Source organism: Marmota marmota, unplaced genomic scaffold (genome assembly GCF_001458135.2).
Source record: "Marmota marmota marmota unplaced genomic scaffold, marMar, whole genome shotgun sequence".
NCBI lineage: Eukaryota > Metazoa > Chordata > Mammalia > Rodentia > Sciuridae > Marmota > Marmota marmota.
In genome coordinates, this window is record NW_026000026.1 from 54,583,685 (window position 1) to 54,599,911 (window position 16,227).

The window sequence follows — 16,227 nt, forward strand, 5'->3', positions numbered from 1 at the left end:
AACCTTTATAAAGAACTCTAAGCTTGTGTTTGGTAGGGTACATTGGGAGTAGGAGTTCCTGGCTGTAAAAAGCAAGAGGCTGAATGTAGTCTCACTTTATTATTATTTTTTTTTAATGTCAGCTTAAAGGTCATCATGATGGGCCTTAATGTCCTTATCTGTTACATGCAGGGATTAGATTAGATGATCCTTTAGGTACTTTCCAGCTCTGACAATTATGTTTCTGCTTATTCTATTCTCAAAATCAGTTGTGATTTATATGGCTCAGACAATTGTGGGAGCTACATTTAAATTCTGATTCATCTAAAAGTGTGACTTTGCATATGTTGTTCCCTCTGCATGGAATTACATCCCACCTCTACCACATCTGCTTGTTGAGGGGAGCTCTGACTCCTTCTAGAAACTCAGTTCTGGCCAGGCCTTCTCTATGAAGACTTCTTTGAGTGCCACAGTTGAGTTAGGCTCTCTCATTTTTGAGCTGTTTTAGCCCCTGAACTATGTAGTGGGTTAAGAATTTTGATATAGTAGCTGATTATTTCATCTGTTACCTCAGATTTGATCTCACTATTATTTTTGATGCTTCACGGAAGAGATGACTGGGTCTTTCCTTGGATTTCGAGTTCCATCAGTCAGGACTCTGCAGGAAAGGAAATACATGTGTGCCTGGGTAAAACAGTCACTCGGAGAAGCCATGCCCAGTACAGCTTCGTACTTCAGAAGAGAGATAGTTTTCTAGACAGGAGTAAGTAAGAGTTGACAATGTGACAGGTCCCTGACAAAAATTGAGATGCTCTGCCTTCTAGTTAGGGCATAACAGGTAATTGAATATTCAATATGCAGATTATTGCTTTATATACTCTTCCAGTCATCTCCTTCTCTCTAGCTCAGTACAGGGAGGAGAATGACTGAGCTTGTTGAAAGCTATGTAGAATCTTGAGTGCCCAAGGAAAACCCAGGGAGATGGGAAGAAACCAGGGTAGAAATGGCAGCGTAGGGCATCATTAGATTGGAGGGAGCTTGTGCAAGGCGCAGAGAACCTTGGTTGCATGGGAGCAAATGATGATATTCTTGTCTTGAAGAGGAACATGGAAGTGGTGAAGGGCTGAAGATGGTTCTGTTGCATTTACTGGGGCCCAATACGGTGTGGGACCAACAGAGTGTTTTCATGTATTTTAAAGAGAATTGGGTTAGAAAGAATTGGAACCCAAGGTACTTTTGATAGGGGACACGAACAGAATCAGCAGTGACCTGCATGGACCAACTACTAAAGACCAGATGGAGGACAGCCCAGGCACATAACTTAAACCAGATGCTCACCCACTCCCAGCCTATCCCAGAGAAATGGAAGAATCCCAAATTGGCTGGTTAAGTTTCCAGCCTGGAAAAATGGGAACTTCATAGTAGAAGTTAAAATTTAGTTTGTTAAAAATTTTAAAATATATGTTTCTAGTCCCTCTAAATACTTGTCCATGGTACTGTATTTGTTTGATTCTTTGTCTTTTTCTCTGGGTTGCAACCACTTTGAGAAAAGGCATGAAGTCTTTGTTTTCTGTTTTACTTGTTCCCATACTTTACAAGTGCTGACACAGAGGATGCTTGCAGTAAGCTTTTTGAATGACTAAATGGACATTTTTTGGTTGGCTATTCTGTGTCATGAACTACCCTAGGTGTTTTCACAGTCCTGTAAACTGTGTATTATTATTTCCATTTTGTAGTCAAGAAAACCAAGGCCCAGGGAACTGTTACAGCTCATTCATGGGCAGCAGAAGACAGATCTCTCTCTGACACCACACTGCCTTCTTTAGGGAAAAGTGATTCTTTTCTTTTACTGTTAAGATATCACTACGGAATAAGAAGGAAAATTATTTTTTCACTTACATTAGTAAATATTTACCTATATCACTTTCAAAATTCAGATTGGTTTGTTTGTTTTATTTTTATTATATTACAAGTTTTCAAGAAACACTTGGTACAATATGACAGTGATCCCACAAGTAGAATCAAGGTATAGACAAAACTTCTTTATAATACTGCCTTGCTCATTTATTTTAAAAAATGTTCTTTGTAGAAGATTTGTAAGACCAGAGAAAGACAGATGTCAAAGTTCACTAATAATTCTACTTCCTACAGATAGCCATGCTGACCTTCAGTAATAATTCACTCCAATTTTAGAAACATTAGAAAATTGGTAGTAACTTTGTCTACATGCCATTATATCACACGAGTTCCACATGGCACAGGATGCTTATGGTTCAAATACAGCTCCAGTATTTTTATTTATATGGAACCAAGAACCTTTAGATTGCTGTGCTCAGTGGGAGGAGAAATTATTTTGGTTAGGGCTTAACAGGTAAATTTAGTACTCAATATGCAAATTATTGCTTTATATACTCCTCCAGAAAACTTTTAAAGATTCAATGAAAAAAAAATGTTCAAATAATACAGCAAGACTATTAATGACTACAATAATCTTTGATTGCAGCTTGAAATACCATCAGGATAATAAAAATACTCTGAAGCATAGTTTATAAATGTCTTAACAAACCCAGAGAGAGGAGGGGCATGATGTCCAGGAGAGATTTGATCCCCTGGCCTCTGGCTCCATCCACACACATGGACAGGGATTTGCCACTTCATCTGTTTTCTTGGACTAAAGAGAGAGAAGTTAGAAAGTCAGTCATGGGGCATGACACTGATTGTGTAAGTGCAGCAACATCTTCTTTCCCTTCCCCAGAGGGGCCAAAACACTGAGCTCAGACCAGGAGTAAAAATGTAGCACTAGATTTACATTTCAAACTTTCTAGAAAATTAACATGTCTATTTCAGACCACTTAAAGAAGAAAGGTACCTTCCACCAGGGCATGAAAATCTTCTCAACATGAATATAAACCACTGTAGAATTGTTTTGGCTTGTTTCCATGGTGTTTAAGAAAGTAGGAGGCCTGGAGGGCACACTAAATTGACTTGATGTTTTTAGGTTTTTGACATGTGGGGACTAATCTCATTTCCAAGTCAGTGTACCCTGTAAGCTGCTGCAGATTAAAATATAATTAGCCCTTCTCTTTAATTGGCCATGTAATAAACCCATCATCTCAGGCCATGGTTTGGTGGTGCAGAGCACAGACTTGGAGTCAGACTGCCTGCATTTGAACCCTGATTCTGTTGTTTATAGGCTGTGAGAGACTTTGAGCAAAATGCTAAAAATCTTTATGCCTGATTTTTCTCATTTGTGCCTATCTCATAGAGTTTTTATAAGGATTAAAGAGTTAAGATGTACAAAGCATTCAGAACAATGCCTGGTACATACTAAAAACTGTAAGAGTGTTAAATAAAACATTATAATTAGGTTTCCCATTGATGATTGATGGTGAGCCAGAGGTAAAACAACTAGCTGGGAGTGGACTAATGACATATGGCTGACTTGGGCATCTCATAATAGTACTAAAATAAACTGCCAATGCTTTTATAAAAGGCAGAGTGGGTGGGTGGTTAAGTGAGAAATAAGCAGGTTAGGGTTGAATACTGCAGGAGCCTTGAAACCCACTAGATTGCTTTTGTAAGCAAAGTGTGTGGTGTTACCTAGGGGACTGGATATGGAAGATTAAATAACTTTAGGAATCAGATGATTTTTGAAGTGGGATTGGCATTTCTCATATTATTTACATGGATTGTGGGGTGAGTTAGAATAGATAAAATGAGACCAGGAAACAGACTGGAGCTGTCTAGAGTTTATTCTTCTTGCTAGGCTTTTTAAAAAATATTTTTAGTTGTAGATGGACATCACATCTTATTTATTTATTTATTTATTTATTTATTTATTTATTTAATATGGTGCTGAGAATTGAACCCAGTGCCTCACACATGCTAGGCAAGCACTCTACCATTGAGCCACAACCCCAACCCCTGCTAGGCTTTTGGATAAATCAGATAGAATTTGAATCTTGACTTGGCTGATTCTATCAGTTACCATTTATTGGTTTCTGCCTAACTGCATCAGAGAAGTGATATATCGGAAGTGGAGAAGTTCAAACACCCATAGGAAAGACAAGGAAAGAAATTTAGAAGATCTAGGAATGAACTGTTGGATGGGCCAATCAGCACTTTGTCTCTCTGCTTCAAGTTTATATTCTCAGGAGAGGACTCAATTGGCCCAGTACGGGTCTAGTTCCTATTCGTGGGCTAGAGGAGACAGGGCATCTTGACTGTAATCACACTTGACTGTATTTGAAGGTGGAGTTCTTCTGAAGCAAAGTCTGCTACTACCAGAGGGAAGAAAGGAGAAGGGACAAAAATAACAAATAATCACTTTACTACTCTGTATTGCTTCAAGCAACCAATGAGGCAGACAAAATGTGTAAGGAAGTAAGGAGGCCCTAAAAATTTTGATTTTAAATCTCTTTACCCCATTCCAATTGTCTTTTCCTCTGTATGTTAAGTTAGAGTCTGAGCCTGTACTCACACTAGGAGGAGTCCCAAGGCTCTGAAGGAATTTTCTAATCCTTATGCAGTCTAATTTTAAAAAGACAGCTTAAAACATTGTAAGGATTTTTATTAAGTCGTGATGATATTTATTCAATTATATACTTTATTAGGTACTTATTCTAGCAATAAGAGCAAAAAAGCAAAACAGCCACAGAGAAACAAAAACAAAAACCCAGATAAATAACAACAAACTGCCCAAACCATTTAGACAACAGCAATAATGACCAAAAACCCCAAATAGAATATCCTCTGCTTTTCAGAAATTTATAGTCAAGGAAGCAAGACAGGCATACAAATAAAAACAAATAAACTATACAAATACCATGTAAAGTAAAAATAGTATAACAGAGAAACAAGTAAGAAAAGAGAAAAAGAAAAAGTTCTAACTAACTCTGCCCTGGGACTGGGTGGATATGACATTTAACTAGTTCTTGAAAAATGAATGAGCACTTATAATTTTAGATTGAGACATTTATTATAAAAACAAAATTTTGACCTCAAATTATAAACATTCTTCACACTACAGTCAGCAATACCAATTTCATCCACTGGCAGCATAAATATTGTTCTTCTGTCTCCCAGGGCCTAAAAGTGAATCTGTAAATAATACCCGTAAGTCAAAAAGTGAGGAATAAATAAATTGTCACATTCCTAAATTAAAACAATTTGTAAACAATGCTCTGTTCATAATAACTGTGGGCTCATGAACTCACATAGGTATAAACTGTGCCAGGTCCTTCCAGGACTTGTTGAACTAATCAGCAGCTGTCTGTCACTCATGAGTTTAAAGGTCAGAACCTTTGCTGGGTTCATGGGTCTTGGGTCAGCTTTTGGATTCTTGGTATTGGGGTGACTTCTGTGCTTAGCATTCATGTCTTGGATAGAACTAATTTGTAATGTGCCTATGTGTTAATAATGTGTCTGGATTTCAAGCTGTCCTAGAAACTTAAGAGCAGAGGAATGACCAGAATAGTAATACATTACTGAAAATTAGTTTGGATAAGAAGAATTTAATCACAAAATAAGTCAGCAAAGCCTCACCCACCAATTAGCAGATTATTCTCAATTGAAAAAATATTGTCAGAATTTATTATAATGAGAGTATGTTTTCTTGTAGCAACTGGATATTTCTAAAGTTTTGAGAAACAATTTGTTTTCTTGATTAAATGTTTTACCTGTTGCATTGCATATTTTTGTCTAAACTACCTTATACCACTTTTTAGACCAAAGTGGGAAGCAAAGAGGAAGTGAACAACCAATGAATAAATAGATAAATAAAAAACCCTAAAAAATAAAATCTATTTAAAGAATTGCCTTAATTATCTAATTTGAGTTAATGAGAACTGTACAGAGTCCCAGAAATGGTTCCTTTGACACCATTCTTTTGCCCCAGATAAAGTAAGAGTTGCAAGACCTGAGCTTTGTCTTGGCTCTGTTTCTACCTACCTGTGTACGTCTAGGTAAGATATTGGCTTGGCCCCTGTGCACAGTTGACCTTTCTGGTCACTTCTGTATGAGTTAGCCCTACCCTTCCCAAATGCCTGGTAAGTTATCAATTTACCTCAAACATTACAAACTACTAAAAAAAAAAAATCAACCAAACTCATACAATCTATGAGATATCAGTATAGACATATTTGGTTGCAGTTCCTTTTTCATTTTAGGAAACAGTCCTATGATTTATTTTGATTTAAACAGATCAGGCAAAAAATATCTTTAGGGGCTGTTTGGTAGGGAGGAATAGATTCTAGCTTACCTGTAGATTTCCTGTTTGTAGAAACATAGAATAATGTTCAATAGTTACATGATTATCGTTCATGTAACTCCCATCATAGGTAGTATTCCTTAAATGTTGGTGGGGAGAAATTCTCTTGCATGAAATTTGGCTAAATTAAATTTACATATCAGATTATTTTATCATCAGAGGTTTTATTTCTATTTCTCACAAATTATATGATAGGCGTACATAGCATAAGAGAGCCAAGAGTGTATGTCCAATTATTTTTTATTTATTCCACCTAAAACTTGGAAGCCAAATCTTTGAAATTCTGTTTAGTTATTTCTATTTCTCAGAATTCTAAATTTTCTCCATCATTCTATTTTTCATAATTGTTCAACCTTGCCATGAAAACCTCCTCTATACCAGAAGTACATGATAGAGAAAAGGCTAAGAGTCAATAGCATGGAGGAGGAGAAATAAATCATTGAAACCCACATTGAGCTAAATGCTCCCTGAAATGCAATTTGAAGATGAGTGTTCCAAATTATTTTTCTCTGTGCAGAACACAGAATAAGAGGAAATCGATCAATCACTTGATCAAATTCAGTCAATGAGAATGGAGCAAAGATCATTTGAGTGGTGATGGATGGTACTTGAATGTGAATTAGTGACTGATTTGGAAGAATTTTCAGAGGAGTAGAAGTAACAATGTCAAATCAGGTTAACTTGTATATCTAGCTGACAGATATGGGCTGGACATCGGAACACTCTGCCCAACAGCTTCCTCCTGCCTGTGCAGTTGACCCAGACACTTCAGACCTTATGGATTGAAATGTCCATCTGAAATCATTCTTTCAGTTCTATAATTTTTATAACAACATATCAGTTCTAGTAAACTACACTGATGTATCTGAATGCGTCTGCATAGAGACGAACAACTCCCAACAGTGCCTCCTTGACAATATGCTGTTGGTTGCTAATGGGAAAAATCCCACAAGTAATAATTAATTAGAAGGCATTCTGTTGCTTCCTGGAGGGTTCCTTCCCTAAATGGTTAAAATATGCAGCTCTATAGGGCACCACCTGGTTTAAAAATCTTTGACAGATGGTATTAGCAATGCACATTTACTTTTGTTTTAGTCATGTAATATCTGAGCACAACTCAAAAACAAAGCCAAGCTACAGATGATCGTTAATATTACAATCCTGGGACCTCATCACCTGCTCTAGAGATAAATTCTCTCTCATGTTAATTAACACCCAGTACCCATCTAAGTCACTTGCTCTTTGTCCTCTCCAGACCATGAATGAATGCCAGCTTGCTCTTTTCCACAGATGTTAAAAACCAACACTTCAGCAAGGTGATTGCCAAATAGAAGAGGAATATTTTATAAGTGCATCCTGGAAGGATGATAGACTCAGACTTTTAGGAGATTCAAGTAAGCAAGGCTAGGATGGTCTCTCAAGCCCAGCATTCCTGCTTGGATCCTACGGTTTTGTTTGGGCTGCAGCACTGGTTGAAGATATTAGTGTTGCAGATTCCTTAAGGATTTATTTACTCTGGAGAGCTTTTATATTAGAAAATATAACTATAGGATGTTTCATTCTTTATTAAATCAGTTTTTCCTTTCTTTGAATTAGGAAACACTGCCCAATTCTTGTCAGTCTTTCTTCAGTCTTTGTTTCTGATATGTTGCCCTTCTTCCATGCTCTTTTATCCAAATCAACAGGGGCAGGCAGTATATTTTGTTTTTTTGTTTGTTTGTTTTTGGTACTGAGGGTTAAACCCAACAGTGCTTTACCACTGAGCTATATCACCAGTTCTGTTTTTTTAATATTATTTTTTTTAGTTGTAGTTGGACATAATACCTTTATTTAATTTATTTATTTTTATGTGGTGCTGAGGGTCGAACCCAGGGCCTCATGTGTGCTAGGTGAGCACTCTACTGCTGAGTCATAACCCCAGCACCCCCCCCCCCCCCAGTTCCTTTTTATTTTGACACAGTGTCTCACTAAATTGCCTAGGGCCTTGCTAAATTGCCAAGGCTGGCCTCCAACTTGTATTCCTCCTGCCTCAGCCTCCAAAATGTCTGGGATTACAAGCAAGTGCTACAGTGCCTAGCTTAGATTTTGAATACTGAAGTTTGAGGCAGGTGTTCCTTCCTGGCTCACAGCCTGCCTTGGCCTTGTTGTATACAGCCAGCTGATGGAGTTACTGGGATGCCCAGAGTGATTCTGATAGTACTCTGGTGGGTTGAGTTGATTTTTAATTACAGCCAACCACTTATTTTCAGGGATTTATTCCATTTCCTTATTATGTCAACATCATCCAATTAATGATCAGATGCTTTTAGTCAACATCTTCTGCAGTGTAAAGAACTCGAAAAATCTTCCTAATGTCCAGTCCTTAATAAATAGCTTTCTCCTATGCACTCTGAAGGAAGCATGCAACTTTCAAAGGAATAGGTGGATACATGGGTGCTTTTCTTTTAAACACAGACTAGAACACTATTTTGGAAACCATAAGAATTTAGGGATGCATATATATTTTAAGGTTTATAAAGTGGTGCAATTTAAAAACTGGAGGCAGTTTGGTTCTGTCTGTCAAGATTTAAAACATACATTCTCTTGACCAAGGAATTTTGCTTTTAAGACTATATCCCACAAGTATACTAGCATATGTGTTTCATGAGGAATATACAAGGATACAACATTCTTTGTGATAGCAAAAGATTGTAAATGATTTAATGAATGTTCATTTCATAGAGGAATAGTTAAGTAAATTTTCATACATACATGAAACAGAATCTTTTAAATGGTTGGTATAAGACTGAGGTGGGTCTAAATGTACTAATATAGAAAATTTCTTTCTTTTTAAAAATTAATTTATTTTAATTAGGCATAAATGACAGGATGCATTTTTATTTATTGTATGCATTTGCAGCACAACTTTTCATTTTTCTGGTTGTACACAATGTAGCATCGCAACATATGTGCAGTTATACAAGTACCTAGGGTAATGATATCCATCTCATTCCACCATCTTTCCTGCTCCCATTCCCCCTCCCTCCCCTTTGCTCCAAAGCTCTAACATTTCTACCATATGCTAGGTATCAAAGACCAATACTGCCATTTGTCTATTTTTTTTAAAGGACTAAATTTTTTTTAAAAGACTAAATTTTTATTTTTTATTTTTAAAAGGACTGTATGTGGGCTGGGTTGTGGCTCAGTGGTAGAGCGCATGTCTAGCATGTGTGAGGACTGGGGCCGATTCCTGGCACCACATAAAAATAAACAAATACAATAAAGGTATTGTGTCCATCTACAACTAAAAAAAAAAAACTTTGGAAAAGAAAAAGGACTGTATGTGCCCATGAGTATGTTTGCATATGTGTAGTCTTTCTTGACAAGTATTCTTATCAGCAGATGCCTCTGCTGAAGGGAACTGGAAGTTGAGAGAAAAAGGAGTCTTACTTTTTACAGTATGCCTTTTGTTAAAGCTTAAAATGTTTTTCTTGTGCATGTAATTCCTAATCAAATGAGCAGATAATTAAATAAATATAGATAAATTTAAGATGTTAATTTATCATCTCCTCTTTGGATTTCTTCTTTCTGCTTGCTTTTCACAGAAAGAAGTCTCTCACTAGGTGTAGATCTTTAGTTCTGGCACCTGCTGACCAGCTGTGTGATGCTCAGCAAGTTATTTAATGTGGCCCAGAGCTTCATCTTTTTTTCTTCCTCCTGTGAAAGAAGGTATTAATATCTCAAGAGTTATTGTGAAGATTAAATAAGGGACCTAGCATAATGCCTAGGCTGTAATACTTAATGAAGTGGTCATGAAAGCTAATTCCCTTCCCCTCGCTCCAAGAGGTAAGTCTGGTATTTGGTATCTGCAACACCTCACTGTAGCCTAAAACCTTTTCTTTGCTCTTCTCTGAAGTCTTCTTGCTGTGGCTGACTGAAGATTTATGGTTTACAAGACACACACACACACACACACACACACAAAAGGGGGGGGGGGAAGAAGATACCACAGGGCACATAAACGAAGCCTCCTTACCAGTGTTGTGATTCAAAACAGGTCTCTAGGAGGGCCCCTAGGCAGGGTTACAGCAGGTGGGGCTGAGCTCCCATTGAGCACCTAGCATCCTCCCCAGAGCCCAAAGCTTCACACTTCTTTGTGGCTGTGACCCTTAAGCCCCTCTGGGGTGCTCTTAGTTCTGACAGCTGCTCAACCCAGAAGAACTAAACAGCCAGGGAGCTACCTAGAGTCTTTTCCCCTAAAGTCTCCTGAGGCCATTTGCTTTCTGGAAGATAATTTTGTTTTCATTCTTTTTATTTTTACTTTTTGAACATGTATGAAAAAATTATTTTCTGTTTTGGTGGGAAGAAGAGGATGCTTTTTAAATGAAAGACTCAGGAATTTTGTGGCAATAAAGGCTGTGTGTGTGTGTGCATGTGTGTATGTTTCTCTTTGAGGATCAACAGAGAATGGGAAGCAACTGAAGTGTTTTGCTTTGGTCCCCCTGCGGCGTTGGCGTAGTTGCTCTACACCACATGCTGGGTAGTTTTACACACACCAACTTCAGAAGTGCTGAGGCCCAAGACCAGGAGCACAGAGGAGGACTGAGTTCTGAGCTCTGGTGAGAGAAGTCTACGAGTAGCAGAGGGCACAGGAACTTGATCCTATTTATGTTATGACTCCCTGCAATGCATATCACTCTTAGTTTATAATATGGGATTAGGGGCAACGTGCTGCATCTGAAACTAGACAGACTTAGGCTTGAAAGCCAACTTTGCTACTTTGTACAAGTGACTGAATTTCACCAAACCTTAGTTTCTTCTTTTATTATCAGGGATGAAGATGGTAATTGCCAGCTGGGGCTGGTATCCTCAGCACAGTGCTTGGCACAGAGCAATGCCCAGTCAGGAGTGTGCTAACGAGGATCACAGTGTCTTTAAACGTGATATTTAGTTCTTGCAGAGCAGACATTGTGTTTTGCCCTTTATTAGACCCTAAGTGCCTACTACATGGTCTAAGCACTGCTGGAATAAATGAGTGACAAATGAACGAATGAATGAAATCTCCGAAGCAGAATCACGATGTTACGAATTTTATGACACATTTACCATTCTCATTTGACTGTTATCTTTGGAAGACACCCTTTTTACATTATTTCCCTCTTGTCTCTCTCAGAAAACTTCCCTGCCTCTGTGTATTATTTTCAAGAGTATAATTCACAGGTACTTTATTCCCTTAAAGAAACTCACTCTCTCTCTCTCATCTTTAAGATCAGTAGAAAATAAAAGGAAAGGAAAAAAAGATCTCAGGGATTTATAGAAGACTTTGTTATTGTTTCTTATTGCTTAAAATATGCAGGGGAAATATTTGCTTTTCAGGATTCATGCATAAAATTCTCCTCTGTTTACACTGTGGTGTTCAATATGCATGCTTAGACTCTTTCGCATGCAAACTTGAGTTGGGCTTATTTTTAAAACTTTATGCAGCTTCATCATGTAGTTCCATGACACTCAAATTCAAGATAGGCCATTATTCAGTTGGTTCAATATGTACAGATACTTTCAAAGAGTGAGATTTAACCATTCATCTCTTTTGTATTTGACCTACAAGATTACTATGGCATACTATTTAATAAAGGAGTATAATTTGATACCAACTTTCCCAATTAATATTGTGATTACAACAGGAAAGCCCCAGGGATTTTCTATTTCCTGGAGAGAAACCTCTAAGCTTCCGCTGTTCAGTGATGACAAAACTAGGCTCTAATGTCTTATTAGCTGCTTGAGAATCATAGAGACAGCTGGAAGAGCTCACAGAGGTCACCCAGTCCAACCCCACCCTTTTGCAGAGACACTGGGAGGCTTAACCAGGATCATAGAGATAGTCTGTGGCAGGGTGAGGCCTAGAAGTCAATCTCCTAAATCATTCTTCAGTGATTTTTTTTCTAATTCACCTACTGCCTTTTCCCTTGCACTGAAGATGTAGAGAATTTATTGATGCATATTCATATACTGTATTTTTTATTTAAATAATTATAAGATCCATGACAGAAGATTGATTTTATTGACGAAATTCCATGGCAGTAATGGGGATGTGGCAAAGGGGAAAAAAAAGAGGGATCAACTAAATGTGTTTGGGATCCTATTTATTACAGAGACTAGCATTTTCTGACCTTATTTATTACCCAGTTGTGGACAAAAGTCTGGTACATATATGAAATGAATGAAGAACAATATACAGCTGTTTCATTAAGTGGTACAATTTTAATAGTACAGAGAAAATGTTTCTTGAGCTGTGCAGGAGCAAACAAAGGCTACTCCTGGGTCCTGAAGAATGAGCATGGTTTGATATGCATTTGGAGAAGCAGAACATTCCAGATGAGAGCCAATAGCATGTGCAAAGTAGTGGAGGGCAGTGGAGTGAGCCATGTGGGGGTGTGTCTTGTGTGTTCATGTGAGCCTGGTGAGGAAGCCAGTCTGACTAGAAAATAAGGCCAAGTTGGTAGGGTGTGGTCAGATTATGAAGGACCTAAAGAGAGGAAGAGGTCAGACTTAAAGAATACTGGGAGCTTAACTTGTATTTTGGGCTAAGGCATGACTTTATAGAGGCCTATTTGATTCTGACAGTTGGGTGGTTGTTGGAAGTATGGGTTTGAAGGGTCTAAAGGACTACTTAGGGGGCACTTGAGAGTCAAGGCAGAAAGAGGTAAAATGGTAGAGTTCAGTGGAAATCAAAAAAGAAGGAAAAATATGAAGACGTTTCAAAGGAATAATCACCAGGGTAAAGGGTTTAGCTTTGGTCGATTGAGAGAAGAAATTAGTTGAAGAGGGTCCAAGGACTTTAACCTGGGTACCTAAGCTCAAAGAAGTCCATTTGTGTTCTGAACTCCATTTCCTGCAAAGACCAGAGTTTGAGCTGATGGCTCTAATAGAAATTATTCCTGGTTGGCAACCTTCCTCTCCCCATGTTTCAGGTTTCAGGGCTGTTGTATTAAAGGTGTGTCTTATTTCCCTTAAGGAAAAACAATATTTGTAAGAAAGTTGGTTGGTTCCTTGCACCTGCTTTCTGATTATTGTTGACTTTGCCACTTAGTTATCTCATTGTTAAATATATAGAGAAAGATCCCTGGAGCCCATTAGTCTCCACAGGTGGGAATGGATTTAATCTTTGGGAGAAAACAAAATTGCTTACCTGGAATGTTTGTTCTCTGACTAATAATGTAGTCATGCTGATCCACCCTGTATACCTGTGAGTTCCCAAAGGTTTTGGCATTGAGAGAGGGGCATTAGAAATGGTTTGATTCACATACATGACTAAGGGAGCCAGTTGGGGGAACCTTGGCAATACTCACTGGGAGACTGATGAAACTTGAAAAGGTTGGCAGGCACAGAGGCCTGCAGACCTTTTACAACAGAGTGACATTTTTGTGATCTAAGGGACATTCTATTCCATCTCTGCCATATCACCTTCATCCTGAGAGGATGAAAAAAGGATATTAACTCTAAGAGGGCTGTGATGCAAGTTTTCCTGATGCCAGCAAACATTTAAGTAGTAAAAGTGTTATTGTTATTACTGAATCCTCATGGTAACCCTGTGAGGCACATATAATTATCATTGGCATGTAACAGACAAAGAAACAGTCTGAGAGAGGTAAAATGAGGTAAAGCAAGCTGGTAGTTGAACCATGGCCATCTGACTTAAATCCTGACTTTTTTTCACTCTATGGTGCAGAGCTTGGGCAAGCAGTCAGGCTCAGAGAAGCTGCCAACTTGTTTACATGTTTTATTTTTCAATTATGTGACACTGGTTCTTTATGGATTGTTTGGATTTGTCTGTTACCACCAGCAATTCAGAGGGTTATATATCATTCTCCACTGGCTATAAGCTCGTGAACAAATTATGCTACACATTTCATCCATTCAGCTGTTTAAATTACCCAGCAAACCAAATTCTTGTTTAGCTTCTTGCAAGGTCCTGCTTGACTTGAAAAAGAAAAAAAAAGGGGTGTTTCATTTCTCTCACTATATTTAGCTGCCTGGGACAGTAACTTCTACCTGCTCTTTGAGACATTGGTCCAAAGCCAAGGCTGTTGTGCAAGAGAAGGGTGAAGTGGCTGGATTTAGACTGTATCTTGGGTCAGCCATTTTGACAAGGACAGAATTTTGAGGAAAATACAGCCACATGGCTGTAGGAAGTGCTGATTTTCAAACCCACTTGGTGTGGTTTGCTGTTTTTCCCCACTAGGTTTTCTTGATCAGCTTGTCTTTGAACCACTGATTATTTTAGACAACTCTTCTTTGAAAGGTGATATATTCTCTGCTTGAATCTGTGGCAAATCCTTTCTCCTTGCCCTTATTTTCTGAACATGGACCTATTGAAAATGTCTCTAGAAAAGTTACCACATTTTTTTCTTGAAATGCCTAAGGAGAGCCAAATCTCTCTCCTTTAAATTGATTATGGTGTTCAGCAATTTAGATTGTGTTTAAATATCAGAAGAAGGCCGACGATGGCAAGGCTGGTTGAACTCTGAAGCATCTTCCTCTTTGTTTTGGCCAATATGTTGCTGATAAAGTTGATACCACAGACATGAGTTATTCATTCGTAGGAAGACAGCAGAGTGGATTGTGAAGAACTCAAGTCACAGGGAAGGACCCCCTGCGCCATTATCAGTAACTTTACCTTATCAGTATCCTTTACCTAATCTCAGCCCTTGAGAGTATAATTTCAATTAACCTCCTCCGAAGCTGCTCTAAGTGGGGTGGAAATAGCTTATTGTCATTTACTGTGTCAGAAACCTCCATACTTGCTGGGAGATAACGATCCTTAGAGTAAATCATAACAAATTCTGTATCTTGATTGCTATTAAGGTATCTCGAGGACCTAAAGTGGCTCATCAATGAAATAGTGCTTGTGAAAATTTTAGAACAAAACCCAACAGTTCAATGTGTGTTCTTCTTGGGAAAAAACTATTCCTAGAACTTAAAGTCAGCCCTGCGCCCTGCACTGTCCCAATCCCTGTCACACAGAACAGGACAAAGGAAAGTGATAGAACAAGACCCAGGGAATGGGAACAAACCTAGCTATTGGCCTAGCCACTCCTGCTTAGCACCTGTCATTACTTTAGAGGAGAGGACACTCAGTCACTACCCAAACCTACTTCTGTGTAACAGCTGCTGTGTTGTTTCCATTTCATCCAATCACTTAGTAAGCTGTTTCCTGCTTATCCATGGTTGACTGGATCATTCACAAATCCTCTTTGTTTGAAAGCCCCAGTTTAAGGCCCTATTCCATTACCATGCAACAGCCTCTACTGTCTGAGTGAAGGGCTCTAGCTGGTTGGGTCCCAGGTACCTGATGACATGAAATGAGGTGACAATTCCACAAAAGTGCTCTAAACAGGGGAATGACATTGCCCCTGTCAGAACTGGCAAAAAGATGCCACTCTTGGGGAATATTCTCACCAATGGATGCTGCTCACAGCCTTTGTTCATGCAGATGAGTCACACAGATCATCAAAATTCTCCAGAATGCTTTTAAAACATATAATTTCCTGTGCCCTGTCACCTGATAGTCTAATTCTGTAAGTTTGACGTGGCACCCAGGAATATATTTTCTAAAGCTTTGTAGATGATTGATTGCAGGAGCCTTTGACCTAAACAATTGATTCTTCCCAAAGGAATGATTTATCCTGAATAAATGGGGAAAGTTTTGAACTTTAAATGCATTCTTTTATCTAAAAATGCATTCTTTTACAGGGCATCAGAGGGCTCTGATTTAGTTCTATGACTAGCACTTATTAATTAGAAGCACTGACTGAAATTCGTGGGCAACATCCATGTCTTTACAGTCTCTTCTTAAGTTGCTTTAGTTTGACTCCTGGGCTGGTGGGCTGTATGAGTTGCAGCGGTATCTGATCAGCACTACCTCCCCCAAATCCCTCTGCAGCTCAGCCTCTCCCTTGTGACAGTCCTACCCAGGCCTGGAAGTGCAACGATGGCCTTAG

General features: G+C 38.5%; 1 long non-coding RNA gene across 2 annotated transcripts in view; it reads left to right on the forward strand.

Annotated features, from left to right (window-relative positions):
- Window positions 1-5,830: 5,830 nt before the first annotated feature.
- The window catches only part of LOC125619071, a 344,675-nt gene continuing 334,278 nt past the window's right edge, over window positions 5,831-16,227 (forward strand). Inside the window, exons 1-2 of one of the 2 annotated variants that reach the window (XR_007350555.1) lie at window positions 5,831-7,641; window positions 9,832-9,955. This is a non-coding gene — a long non-coding RNA (uncharacterized LOC125619071). Of the gene's footprint in view, window positions 7,642-9,831; window positions 10,073-16,227 lie in introns of those variants that run through there. The other variant, XR_007350556.1, reaches the window with a different exon arrangement.